At 36.7% G+C, this 13,971-nt stretch overlaps 1 protein-coding gene across 1 annotated transcript in view; it reads right to left on the bottom strand.

The window, feature by feature from the left end:
• Positions 1-13,971, bottom strand: part of LOC134291205 (uncharacterized) — a 73,526-nt gene that overhangs the window by 21,458 nt on the left and 38,097 nt on the right. The window lies entirely within an intron of this gene.

Here is a 13,971-nt window from a genome sequence, read left to right as displayed (position 1 = left end):
ACAAGTTTCTACCTCATGCTTCCACGGGCCAAGCGATGACAAAGATCGTCAGCTGAGAGTTGTGTGCTTAGCTGGTATTACCTGGTAGTGTAGCCTGGGCACTGTTCCCATAGTAATTCCCATACAAACTTTGAAGGGCTTGTGCAGTCTCAATTTTCAACCAAATGAGCTCAAATTTTGGGAGAAGGCATATAATCTGGTTAGGAATCGAATAAGCAGTGTGGAGCAAAAACGATTTTTTGAACCACGCTAGTGAACACGCTTCTCGCCACCGTGGAGTTGGTTTCCTGCTCAGCGCTAATGCCCACGCTGCGGTCAAGAAGTGGGAACCTATTAAGGACAAACGTCTTGTAATCCCGGTTCAACAGTGCATCAAAACTTCAAACGCACAAATCTCAAGAAGCAAGCTTCAAACAACAATGCATTTTATTATTCTGTTCTTGCTCACTCGTAATAAGCTTAAAATAAGAAGCTCAGGTGCGCTGGTTTTGTTTACGAAGAGATTTGTGCTTTCAAAATCGTGAGTAGGTGCCAAAGTCGGCCATTGTGGCGGCCATTTTGGGATTCTAACAAGTCTGTCCTTAATGAGAGATTAATAGTAGTCAGATTCAGAACACGGGTTCGAAATCTTACCATGATTCTATGTTACGCGCCAACCGATGCTGCCGAAATGCAAGACAAAGAGTACTTTTCCAGCTTATCTGAATGCTGTCGTGGAGAAGATTTCGAAAGGTGTTATCAAGATCCCCATGGGCGACTTCAACGCGAAGGTTGGCTCCGGCAACTCGGACTATGAGCACCTCATGGGACACCATGTTTGCGGAGAAATGAGCGAGAACGGAGGGCTTTTTGCAGAGTTTTGTGGCAACAATGACATGGTGTGGTGATTGGGGGATCGCTCTTCCCTCATTAACCAGTGCACAAAGTGACATGAGTTTCCCGTGATGGCGACACGGAATATCAAATAATTTGGGCGAGCTACGCTCCCGGAGAAAGCAGTGGATCACAGATTACACCTGGAGGAAGATAGAAGAGCGAAGGAACGCCAAAACCCTGCAAATTAAAAGGTGCATCAAATCAATTTTGTGTTCTACGACTATTTTCAAAAGTTAATTCTTTCGGCAGAAATGGATTACCGGCAGGGAGTGCGTTCAATGTTGCTCAACAGGAGTAAAATCATTTAATTTTGTATGGCGAAGAGCATCTAAACTCGAATTTCTCGAAATGAAAAGCTTTTACCGAAAAAATATTTGGTAGGCACCAAACTGGTCATCATTGTGCACAACCGCTACCAAATATTTTTTTGAATACACTTCGAAAAATACGCCATTAGATGCTATTCGCCATACAATATTTTTGCGATTTACTTTTAGCGATCTTTCGCGCATAGAAGCTAGCGCCACATTGGTCGATGCGGAGAGTAGGAAAACAGTCAAAGCATTTAATTCATTGAAAGATAGACTTGTTTTCTACAAGTTCTCCAAACAACGTATCCCAACAAAATTAAGAAAACATATATACCCAAGTAACCACGCTTTTTAAGCTGTACGTAATGCATAAATAACGCACATATATTTACATGCATTACGCTATATAAACCATTGAAGTTGAATTAAAGTGGAAAGTGGCGCCACTATGAATTAACTACATCGACTGTTTTCCTACTCTCCGCATCGACCAATGTGGCGCTAGCTTCTATGCGCGAAAAATCGCTAAAAGTAAATCGCAAAAATATTGTATGGCGAATACCATCTAAAGGTAAATTCTTCAAAATGGACCACATTATTCGAAAAAATATTTGGTAGCGGTTGTGCACAATGGTGACCACTATTAAGCCTACCAAATATTTTTTCGAGAAAAGCTTTGTATTTCAAGTAATTCAAGTTTAGATGCATTTCGCCATACAAAATTAAATTGATTTACTCCTGCTGATCAACTGTGGCTGCGCGCAAAGCGGGTAGTCCATTGTTGAATTACGATTATACCAGAATAATCGTAAGTCAGCAATGAATTAACTACATCGGCTGTTTTCCTACTCTCCGCATCGACCAATGTGGCGCTAGCTTCTATGCGCGAAAAATCGCTAAAAGTAAATCGCAAAAATATTGTATGGCGAATAGCATCTAAAGGCACATTTCTCGAAGGGGAATACATTAGTCGAAAAAATATTTAGTAGTGGTTGTGCACAATGGCTACCTCTATTATGCCTACCAAATATTTTTTTAGGAAGAGCTTTCTATTTCAAGTAATTCAAGTTTAGATGCTTTTCGCCAGACAAAATTAAATGGATTTACTCCTGCTGATCAACTGTGGCTGCGCGTCAAGCGGGTAGTCCATAGTGGCGCCACTTGCCACTTTAATTCAACTTTAATGGTTAATGTAGGACAGTGCATACCAATATATGCGCTTTATATATGCAATACGTACAGCTTCAGCAATATGATTACTTGGGTAATTACCTATCACAATTGTAATCAGAAAACCTTGAAAAATTGAATATTGGACAGATTTAGTTCTGAAACACCCCAATATACGTAATAAGTTGCAAATTTTAAAACGGCATGATATTCTCCAATGTTTTGTGGTTATTAGTGCCATTTACACTTATCAATAAGTTGATTCAACCAAGAGGTTCAATCTTTCCTTCAACTTCATCAAGAAACACAATTTGATGGAAATATTACTAAATGTATTGCTTGCATTTTTATTGCGGAGAAGATGGATGATAATGTTGAATCTTGATATAAATACTGATCAACCTGCAAAAGCGAGGATTGAGGTTGATGTTCATATCCTCAATATTTCCCCTCCGAAAGATTGATCCAACCACCACTATCATCCAGTTTGACCAAACCAGGCTTGACAGAAACTCCCTCGCGAGAAAATGAGGAAGCGATTTTGGCGATTTTCTGAGGAGTGAAAATAAAACTCAGAAATCACAACGCAAATCCTCAACAGCACCGAGCGCGAGCTTGCCGCGCAGCGAGGAGTTCGTCCAACACTCATAATTTCTTGTTGTGTTTCTCACGTCCACTCACACTCAAAAAGCTCTCGCGAGTTCCACTCCCATACAAAGAAAGACTCTCGAGGCGAAAATCGCACTCAAAAACCCGAAATAATCATCGACTCTTTTTTCGTTCCTCTCTTCCTTGCTCAGTTTTTATTGCCTCTCTGTTTGGGGTTCGTTCGCTCCCTCGCGACGAGGCAAAAGCAAAACACCGCTCTAGAGCATGTGGCAAAACTCTTTTGATTTCGAGGAGGATTATCAAGCCTGGACCAAACCATCAAGATCATCCAAGTCCGTCAAACTTTCCCCTCAAGTTGTTTCATTCGATCAATCCAGCAGGGTAAAAGAATCAGCAGATTGGGCGAAGACCAATCTATCAGTGAGGAAGAGATAGCAATGGACTACCCGCTTTGCGCGCAGCCACAGTTGATCAGCAGGAGTAAATCAATTTATTTTTGTATGGCGAAATGCATCTAAACTTGAATTACTTGAAATACAAAGCTTTTACCGAAAAAATATTTGGTAGGCTTAATAGTAGTCACCATTGTGCACAACCACTACCAAATATTTTTTCGAATAATGTGTTCCACTTCGAGAAATTTGCCTTTAGATGGTATTCGCCATACAATATTTTTGCGATTTACTTTTAGCGATTTTTCGCGCATAGAAGCTAGCGCCATATTGGTCGATGCGGAGAGTAGGAAAACAGCCGATGTAGTTAATTCATTCACCAACGTTCAGCGCGTGGTTCACGGCGTTCATGGTGGCCAGTTAAATTGAATTTTATGGAATGTTTTGAAAGCAAATTTCTAGAAATAAAGTGTCATGTTTTTGCATTGTAAATATTATAAAGACTTGATCTTTAAAGACTTGATCGGTTAAATATGATGAATGAATTAAATGCTTTGGCTGTTTTCCTACTCTCCGCATCGACCAATGTGGCGCTAGCTTCTATGCGCGAAAAATCGCTAAAAGTAAACCGCAAAAATATTGTATGGCGAATAGCATCTAAAGGCATATTTCTCGAAGTGGAACACATCATTCGAAAAAATATTTGGTAGTGGTTGTGCACAATGATGACCGGTTTGATGCCTACCAAATATTTTTTCGGTAAAAGCTTTTCATTTCGAGAAATTCGAGTTTAGGTGCTTTTCGCCATACAAAATAAAATTATTTTACTCCTGCTGACCAACATTGAACGCACTCCTTGCGGGTAATCCATTGGTAAATAGTGGATCTATTTACTAATTCATCATGCTATTTTTCCTAATGGCTTGAGAAGGTTTATGTGTCTTAATTTCTAACACAAGTTATGAACTTCTACCGTTGAACCAAAATATTTCATACAAAATGGAGCTTAAACAATAAGTATAACAGTTACGCTCGAACAAAATTTTAATTTTTGCTAATGTCATAGTGAATATGTAAAGCAGTATAGGTTTGGAAAACAAAGACTGATAAGAGGTTATTGCCATATTGATTTGTTTGATTCGCTCATTATTGAAAATGTTTGCTTTATCCGTTATTATTAAAACAGGTTTCTCTATAGCTAGATTGATTACTAAACGATAATTAAGTTAATCAAGAAGTTAATATGATTTGAGAGTGACTTCGGGTATTTTTGTCGTCCAAATTCCTTGAAACCTATTTGTATACAGTTTAATTGGCAAAGATGTGACGCCAACTTTAAGTTTATCAGGCTTTAGATAACACCCCATGACGAAGAGAACAAAGCTGTCGAAAATATACTGAGTTTCCCTATATCGTTCTAGCATTTTATACTGAAGGTACTAGAAAATCACATATGCGCATAAATTAAAGATGTGATATAAAACATCATAAACCAATGTTAAATATTAATCATTATTTCTAAATAATCTAATGATAATTTACGATACGCAACTTACTTGTGCTTGAAAATGTTTATTTGGCAGCGCTTTCTTGTTTCCTTTATTCCACCATTCCTTCAATTATTTCTTTCTCACGGATTATTGATGGAATCACGAGGATCAAACCAAGTATCAATCCAATATCTTCGACATTACCCCTTTGCAGAGGATGGATCTAGCCGAGGTTCGAGCAGAGAGAAAATCTCCCGGCAGTATAAGAGAAGTTAATGCATAAAGAGAGAAAAAAAAACAAGTGTCCGTGCATGCTTAGCATACACTACCCGTCATAAGTACGGACTCACAAAAAGTATTGCAACAATATTGCATCACCCTGACTCACCTTGATATCTCCAAAACCTGAGCACTTACAAAGATGCTGTCTTCAGGAAAGTTATTCAGAAGACCAAAAGCAACAACTTTTCTGAAGGCGGCATCTTTGTAAGTCCTCAGGTTTTGGAGATATCAAGGTGAGTCAGGGTGATGCAATATTGTTGCAATACTTTTTGTGAGTCCGTACTTATGACGGGTAGTGTACGTACAGCTCGCAAAGCAAAGCCTTTTATTAAATCAATGCGTCGTCGTCGGTGGGTGCGGGGTTGGTTTTCAGTCCTACCAGGCCCCTGACACGGCCTATATCAATGCATTGGAATCATGGTAGACAGGATGTCCTGGGCGCTAATAAATAGCGCCCACTGTCAAATGCGAAAACATCAACAATTTTTTGTTTAACGTTTATTTTGGTTTGTTGATCAGTTTTTGGAATCATTTTTTCCACCGCTTATGATCACAAAACACTTCAAACTCGCTTTAATATTAATGTACGGTAAGAGGAGCATGCGGTTAGTTGAATAAAGCAACCCAACAAACACGCAGTGTGAATGTGATTTCGTGCGTGGCTCACAACATCAAACAAAAGCTGCGTTTGTTGATTACACGCTCGTTTCAATTTGCACGATTATGAGTATAAGGCAGTTAGATGTTGGCTACGATAAATTTCATTCATGCCAGGGGCCTGAGTCCTACCGATCCCAATGCCAATAATGCGGAAGATAATGTATACAATGCATTTCTGTCAAAATTATACTTTTTAAAATAATTTTTCTATTCACATTAATTCTTCTTCTAAGCTTGAACATTATTACATATTCAAACATACACTCCCGATAAAAAGTTCAGGGTCACTCTCTCAAATACATGTCATTTTTTTAGGATCATATCTCCGCCTATTTGCGTCCGATTTTAAAAACCTAGATCTCATTCAAAAGATAATAAGTCAATGAAACTTTGGATTTAAATGGAAAAAATACAAAAATGTTTGTATGTAAACTTAAGTTTTCTAAAAAAATGAATAAAAACTTATGGCAGCGTCGCTGGAAATTGGGTCGACATAATTTTATGATGAGAGCGGTAATATAACCTATTTTCTATCAGCTTTCAACCGCTTTTTACTGAACTTAGCTAAGAAGTGTTGAAAAAAAGTTATTAAGTAAATTAAATCTTGATGTCATTTTCCAAAAGTTTGTGGTCACCCCTCAAAATGATGTATCGGCCAAAAGTTTGCGATCACTTTTGTAAAACATTGTTATGTTTCAAATAAGCCAAGCAGAATTAAAAATGAACTAAAGATGACGAAGATATCACCAAATCACTTGTTTTATGACTCCAAACTTTTGGCTGATACATTATATTGAGGAGGGGTGACCCCAAACTTTTGGTCAATAGCATCAAGAGGTAATTTATTTAATAACTTTTTTTTCTAGATTTTTTAGCCAAGTTTGGCAAAAAGCAGTTGAAAGCTAATAGAAAATAGGTTATATTATGTACCGCTCTTATCATAAAACTTTGTCGACCCATTTTCCAGCGACACTGCCGTAAGTTCATGTTTATTTATTAGAAAATTTGGCAACTTTGGGTTAAGCACAGACAAACAGACGTAACACTTCGAACATTTTTCGAATCAAATCATAGTCACGGAAACATGTTCGCCCAATGCTGAAAGGACTGAGTTTGGCCGACCATCAACTAGGTGGCGGTAGTGGGCAAACGTCAAACTCGAGCAAAAACGATGCGAACGCCACGGGTGGTCAGTTGGCCAACTATCAAATTTTCAAATAGACCGTTAAATCGGTGTACGATGCAAAATATCAGAGTGTTACGTCTGTTTGTCTGTGGGTTAAGTTTACATGCAAAAATTTTTGTGAAAGTTTCACCTGAATCATGTTCAAAGTTACTTTGACTTGTTATCTTTTGAATGAGACCTATGGTTTTGAAATCGGGCGCAAATTGGAGGAGATATGGGCCTAAAAAATGACATGTTTTTCAGGGGGTGACCCCAAACTTTTGATCAGGAGTATATTGTACATATGTTTTTTTTTTTATTACGAAAAGTTTTTGGACAGCCCATGGGAAAATTACAAAATTACTACTGAAAGGTGTTTTTATTCGGTAAATTCAATGCAGCTTATATATACACTCCCGTTCAAAAGTTTGGGGTCACCCCCTCAAAAACATGTCATTTTTTTAGGCCCATATCTACGCCAATTTGCGTCCGATTTCAAAACCCTAGGTTTCATTCAAAAGATAATAAGTCAAAGAAACTTTGAACATGATTTAAAAGAAACTTTTACAAAAAAATTTGTATGTAAACTTAACCCAAAGTTGCCAAATTTTCAAAAAAATAAATATAAACTTACGGCACTGTCGCTGGAAGTTGGGTCGACCAAATTTTAAGATGAGAGCGGTAATATGACCCATTTTCTATTAGCTTTCAACTGCTTTTTACAGAACTTAGCTAAAAAATCTAGAAAAAAAGTTAATAAGTAAATTATTCCTTGATGTCATCGACCAAAAGTTTGGGGTCACCCCTCAAAATGCTGTATCGGCCAAAAGTTTGGGGTCACTATCGTAAAACATGGAAAAGTGATTTGTTGATATCTTTGTCATCTTTCATTCAATTTTAATTCTTCTTGGCTTATTTGAAACAAAATGAATGATACTTACTGCATAGACATTGAACCACACATATTTGTTGAAATTTACATACTAAAACTTAACGTAAAGTTGCCTCATTTTTTTAAGCGTGGTAAAATGTGCTAACTTTACATAACATTTTTATATACAAAAATCGTTAAATACGTTAAGTTGAAGATATCAAACGTAAATTTAGTTAATTATCTTTGAAATGAGCCAAAAGTAATTAAAATTGAACTATAGATGACGAAGATATCACCAAATCACTTTTCCATCTTTTACGAAAGCGACCCCAAACTTTTGGCCGATATATCATATTGAGGGGTGACCCCAAACTTTTGGTCGATGATATCAAGGATTAATTTACTTAATAACTTTTTTTCTAGATTTTTTAGCTAAGTTCTGTAAAAAGCAGTTGAAAGCTAATAGAAAATGGGTCATATTACCGCTCTCATCTTAAAATTTGGTCGACCCAACTTCCAGCGACAGTGCCGTAAGTTTACATTCATTTTTTAGAAAATTTGGCAACTTTGGGTTAAGTTTACATACAAATTTTTTTGTAAAAGTTTCTTTTAAATCATGTTCAAAGTTTCTTTGACTTATTATCTTTTGAATAAAACCTAGGGTTTTGAAATCGGACGCAAATTGGCGGAGATATGGGCCTAAAAAAATGACATGTTTTTGAGGGGGTGACCCCAAACTTTTGAACGGGAGTGTACATCTGAAAAACTTCGGTGAAGTCACCAGACAGACAAACAGGTTATCTGTGTTATTTCCAGCAACTGCTGCATTCGGTTGTCCTAGAGTGACACATTTTTTTTTCTACATTCTAAAAAATCAAAATTTTCAACGTCTGTTGTCTTTGTTTTTTTTTCATAAATGCTGTGTCTGGTTGTTTAAGGTTGTCACTGGTTTTTATTTCTAGTAACTGCTGCATTCGGTTGCCTAAGAGTGACAGATTTTTTTCTGCGATAAAAGAATCAATTTTTTCAACGTCTATGATTTTTTTCATCAAATGCTGTGTCTGGTTATCTAAGGTTATCACTGGTTTTGTTTTCTGCATCTGATAGTAAAAAAGAATAAATTGAGGTGTCAAATATTTAAAAAAAATCAAAGTTTTCAACGTCTGTTGTCTGTGATTTTTCTTTCATCAAATGCTGTGTCTGGTTGTCTAAGGTTGTCGCTGATTTTGTTCTGTGCATCTGATAGTGAAAAAGAATTGAAATGCCAATTTTCTTTTGTGAGAATTTTCCCGCGTGCTGCGTAGGTTGGCTAGTCACCGGACAGACAAACAGGGCAATTATATATATATGTGTGATGTGTGATGTGTGATTTAAAAAAAATGGCAACACGGCAGAATGTTCTGCAATATGATGATGCTCTCGTTCACGCGCTGCTGCATTGAAAAGTTGATCTGGAGGGGAAATATTGAACCAATCATTTGATCCATGGAATAATTTGACCCATGGTTTGAGCAATCTTCGAGAGGATTGATGTAACAATTTTGAAGGTGGGGAAATATTGTAGAGAAAATTGAAGTAAAATGCTCTATGGAGGGGAAATATTGCTGCGTGGTTGATCAAACGGAAGATAGGGGAAAAGTTGAATGATTGATATCAATCTATTTTTGAACAATATTATACATTCAATGTTTCCATAAAACGGTCAACTATTGATCAATATATGCATCGTGTGACTGGCGCTAGTGCCATTTACACTTATCAATAAGTTGATTCAACCAAGAGGTTCAATCTTTCCTTCAACTTCATCAAGAAACACAATTTGATGGAAATATTGCTAAATGTATTGCATGCATTTTTATTGAGGAAAACATGGATGATAATGTTGAATCTTGATGTAAATACTGACCAACCTGCAGAAGCGAGGATTGAGGCTGGTGATCATATCCTCAATATTTCCCCTCCGAAAAATTGATCCAACCACCGCTATCATCCAGTTTGACCAAACCATCAAGATCATCCAAGTCCGTCAAACTTTCCCCTGGAGTTGTTTTATTTGATCAATCCAGCAGGGTAAAAGAGTCAGCAGATTGAGCGAAGACCATTCCATCAGTGAGGAAGAGATAGCAATTCACCAACATTCAGCGCGTGGTTTACGGCGTTCATGGTGGCCAGCTCAATTGAATTTTATGGAATGCTATCATACAAAAGAAGAATATTAAAGATGTTGACAAGTCCAAAGCTTATGCAGTCTCTCCTCTGTGGTCCAATGACCACCCGTATTTATACTACCTTAGGTAGACATAATGAAACATACCTAGACATTTAGGTACTGTAATGAATAATATTTTATGCAGGTAGATATCCTATGCACACAATCATTAGGTAGACACTACAGTCCTTTCCCCTTTAGAAAACTTCAAAAAATAACATTCATCACCAAAATAATGATAGCACAAATAAACTGACTTTCAAAGACCATATCTGCTCGCTAACAAAACTACAAAAACAAAAAAAACGATTTTGCTATCCCAATATCAGCAACTTTACCAAAAAGTACAAATAACACAAATCCATTCACCAAAACATAACATATGACAATTCCGCCACAAAAGAACAATTTCGTTCACCACAAAAAATAACATTTCGTTATTACCAAAACAAAAAGACAATTTTGTCAATGCACCATCGGCCAAAAAGAACATTCTGTTCACAACATAATGGCAAACCATAAAAGAACAATTCCGTTCTCCACAAAAATAACAATTTGTTATTACAACATCCTGAAAACCAAAAGGAAATAATTTCGGAATAACTCAAAAGAAATTACACGTTCCTTGATCCTCGTCGCCACTTTTATATCATACAAAAGAAGAATATTAAAAATGTTGACTAGTCCAAAGCTTATGCAGTCTCTCCTCTGTGGTCCAATGACCACCCGTATTTATACTACCTTAGGTAGACATAATGAAACATACCTAGACATTTAGGTACTGTAATGAATAGTATTTTATGTAGGTAGATATCCTATGCACACAATCATATGGTAGACACTACACTTTGGAAGCAAATTTTTAGAAATAAATAAATGAACTTCTACCGGTGAACCAAAATACTTCATACAAAATGGAGCTTAAACAATAAGTATTAACAGTTAGGTTCGAACTTCAACATGTAAATTTGGAAATCACTCAAAGGGGCTTTTCCCTCTTACAAAATTTAAAGTTAAAAATAAATAAATAAATAAATAATAGTTAGGTTCGAACAAGTTTTGATTTTTGCTAATGTCATAGTAAATATGTAAAGCAGTAGAGGTTTGAAAAACAAAGGCTGATAAGAGGTTATTGCCATATTGATTTGTTTGTTTCGGCTATAATTGAAAATGTTTGCTTTATCCGTTATTAACAGGTTTATCTAAAGCTAGATTGATTACTGCACTATGATTAAATTAAATGCCCTGAGAGTGACTTTGTGTATTATTGGCAGTGCTTCTCTCTTTGCCATAAGAGTTTTTTGTCGTCCAAATATCTTGAAACTTAGTTGTAAACAGTTTGATTGGCAAAGATGTGACGCCAACTTTCAGTTCATCAGACTTTAGATAACACCCCATGACGAAAAGAATAAAGCTGTCGAAAATATACTGAGTTTTCTAGCATTTTATACTAAAGGCACTAGAAAATCGCATATACGTCAGTGGAAATTAAAGATGTGATATAAAACATAATGAACCAATATTAAATATTAAACATTATTCCTAAATAATCTAATGAAAATTTACGATGCGCAACTTGTGCTTGAAAATGTTTATTTGGCAGTGCTTTCTTGTTTCCTTTATTCCACCATTCCATCAATTATTTCTTTCTCAAGGATTATTGATGAAATCACGAGGATCAAACCAAGTATCAATCCAATATCTTCGACATTACCCCTTTCCAGAGAGACAGATCAAGCCGAGGCTCGAGCAGAGAGAAAATCTCCCGGCAGTATGAGAGAAGTTAATGCATAAAGAGAAAAAAAACAAGTATCCGTGCATGCTTATCATACGTGCACAGCTAGCAAAGCAAAGCCTTTTATTGAATCAATGCGTCGTCGGTGGGTGTGCGGTTGATTTTCAGTCCTACCAATCCCAAAGCTAATAATGCGGAAGATCATGTATACAATGCATTTCTGTCACATTTTTATTTATGTTTTTTTAAAGAATTTTCTATTCATATTAATTCTTCTTCTAACCATTTTTACATAATCAAACATTTTACATATTTTTTTATTACGAAAGGTTTTTGGACAGCCCATGGGATGGGACTCGAAACACCTTCAGTGCCGTCTTGCTGAATTACCTTTATATTTCGACATTACACAAAATTACTACTGAAGGGTGTTATTTGTCAGAAGGGGGTATTTCTAATTTATAGGTAACGCAGCTAAGCATGTTACCACCATAATGTGCAAATTATTAATTAACTGGTGTTAGAGACCGCCAGTGCACCAGTAATTTTTAGCAAAGTTCGGTGGGACACGAACCGAGTTAGAAGATTACACAAAAAATGTTGTGAACTGTTTATTATCATTAATGCATTGTAATAGTTGGGTTCATTACATTTACCTCTGCATAAATTACTTTACATAAACTTTGCATAAATTTACTACATTACTTCTGCATAAATTGTTTTTTTTTTTGTTCGATGATTTATTACATCTGAATTCAGTTTTTTTGTATAATATATTTCAATAGCTGTTAGTTTAAATTTAAAAATATACGGCAACACGGCAGAATGCTCTGCAATGATGATGCTCTCGTTCATGCGCTGCTGCATTGAAAGAAGGATAGAGGGAGGGGAAATATTGAACCAATCAATTGATCCATGGAATAATTTGACCCATGGTTTGAACAATCTTCGAGAGGATTGATGTAACAATTTTGAAGGTGGGGAAATATTGTAGAGAAAATTGAAGAAAAATGCGCTATGGAGGGGAAATATTGCTGTGTGGTTGATCAAACGGAAGATAGGGGAAAAGTTGAATGATTGATGTCAATCTATTTTTGAACAATATTATACATTCAATGCATCCATAAAACGGCCAACTATTGATCAATATATGCACCGTGTGACTGGCGCTATTGGAAACTGCTTGATTTTTCTGATGACCCTCTCGGGCTGTGGCTGGTTACACCAGTGGGGTGGCATGGCTGTCAAACTCGGTACATCGTCGCTCCACCCAACATCATTTTTGGTACGGCGCGTTTTGGTAGCTACTTTCTGGTCGGTTTACCCTAACTTGCTCCTGATTTTCGGGTGTGTGGCTCGTGTGTTGATAGTGCTTATTTCATAAATTACACATTTCAAACGAAAACGTTGTTTTTGATGATAGTTTCTCTTTCCTTATCACTTTGCACGATATTATATGTAGCAGCGAAGCAGTGTCAATGTTTCCAGCACATTTTTTCCATGAATTAAGCAATCAAAACAAAAATATTGGACGCCATGTTGAATTGAATGCTGGGTAGATGATTCGGGCCCTTCGTCATTCCCCTGGGTTACACCAACACTTAACCCTTCAGCACGCGCGCTGTTGTAAGAAGTACAAAACTACCAAAAAACCACGCTCGATGGCGCGCGTCATGAAAGTTTTTTTTTTCTTTATTAAAGAGATTTTCAGATTATTTCAATTCAGAATTACACAAATACAATTATATTCGAGCTAAAAAACAGTATTATATAGAGATAAGTGACATTTCAACACACGAACACTAGCGCAAATTTTTCCTCACACAAAAGTGCACGCCGATTGAAAGGCTATTCAGATTGCATATGCAAATATTACCCAATCGAATTGGGTAAAACGGGTAAATAATGATAAAACTAACGTCCGGGGTAAGAGTGCAAATATTTTCCTCGCAGTTTCACAACTACATCTACAAAAAAGGCACGCACACATTTGAACGTGATTACCACTATACGCTGATACAGGTTGGCATCTTTCAAAAAACGGATAAGGACTTCGAGCAGGGCTGATGCGTCGTTTCCGAGCGTGTCTGTAATATTGCCACTGATGTTCTATTGGTTTCTAAGTAGCTCATATTGTGGGCAGACGCATAAAAAATGCTCCATCGAAGAGGGGATACGACAAATTTAACAGGTGTTTC

The sequence above is a fragment of the Aedes albopictus genome, chromosome 3, assembly GCF_035046485.1.
Source record: "Aedes albopictus strain Foshan chromosome 3, AalbF5, whole genome shotgun sequence".
Lineage (NCBI taxonomy): Eukaryota > Metazoa > Arthropoda > Insecta > Diptera > Culicidae > Aedes > Aedes albopictus.
Note: the sequence above shows the minus strand (reverse complement) of the source record. Positions and strands in the feature narration are given on the sequence as shown.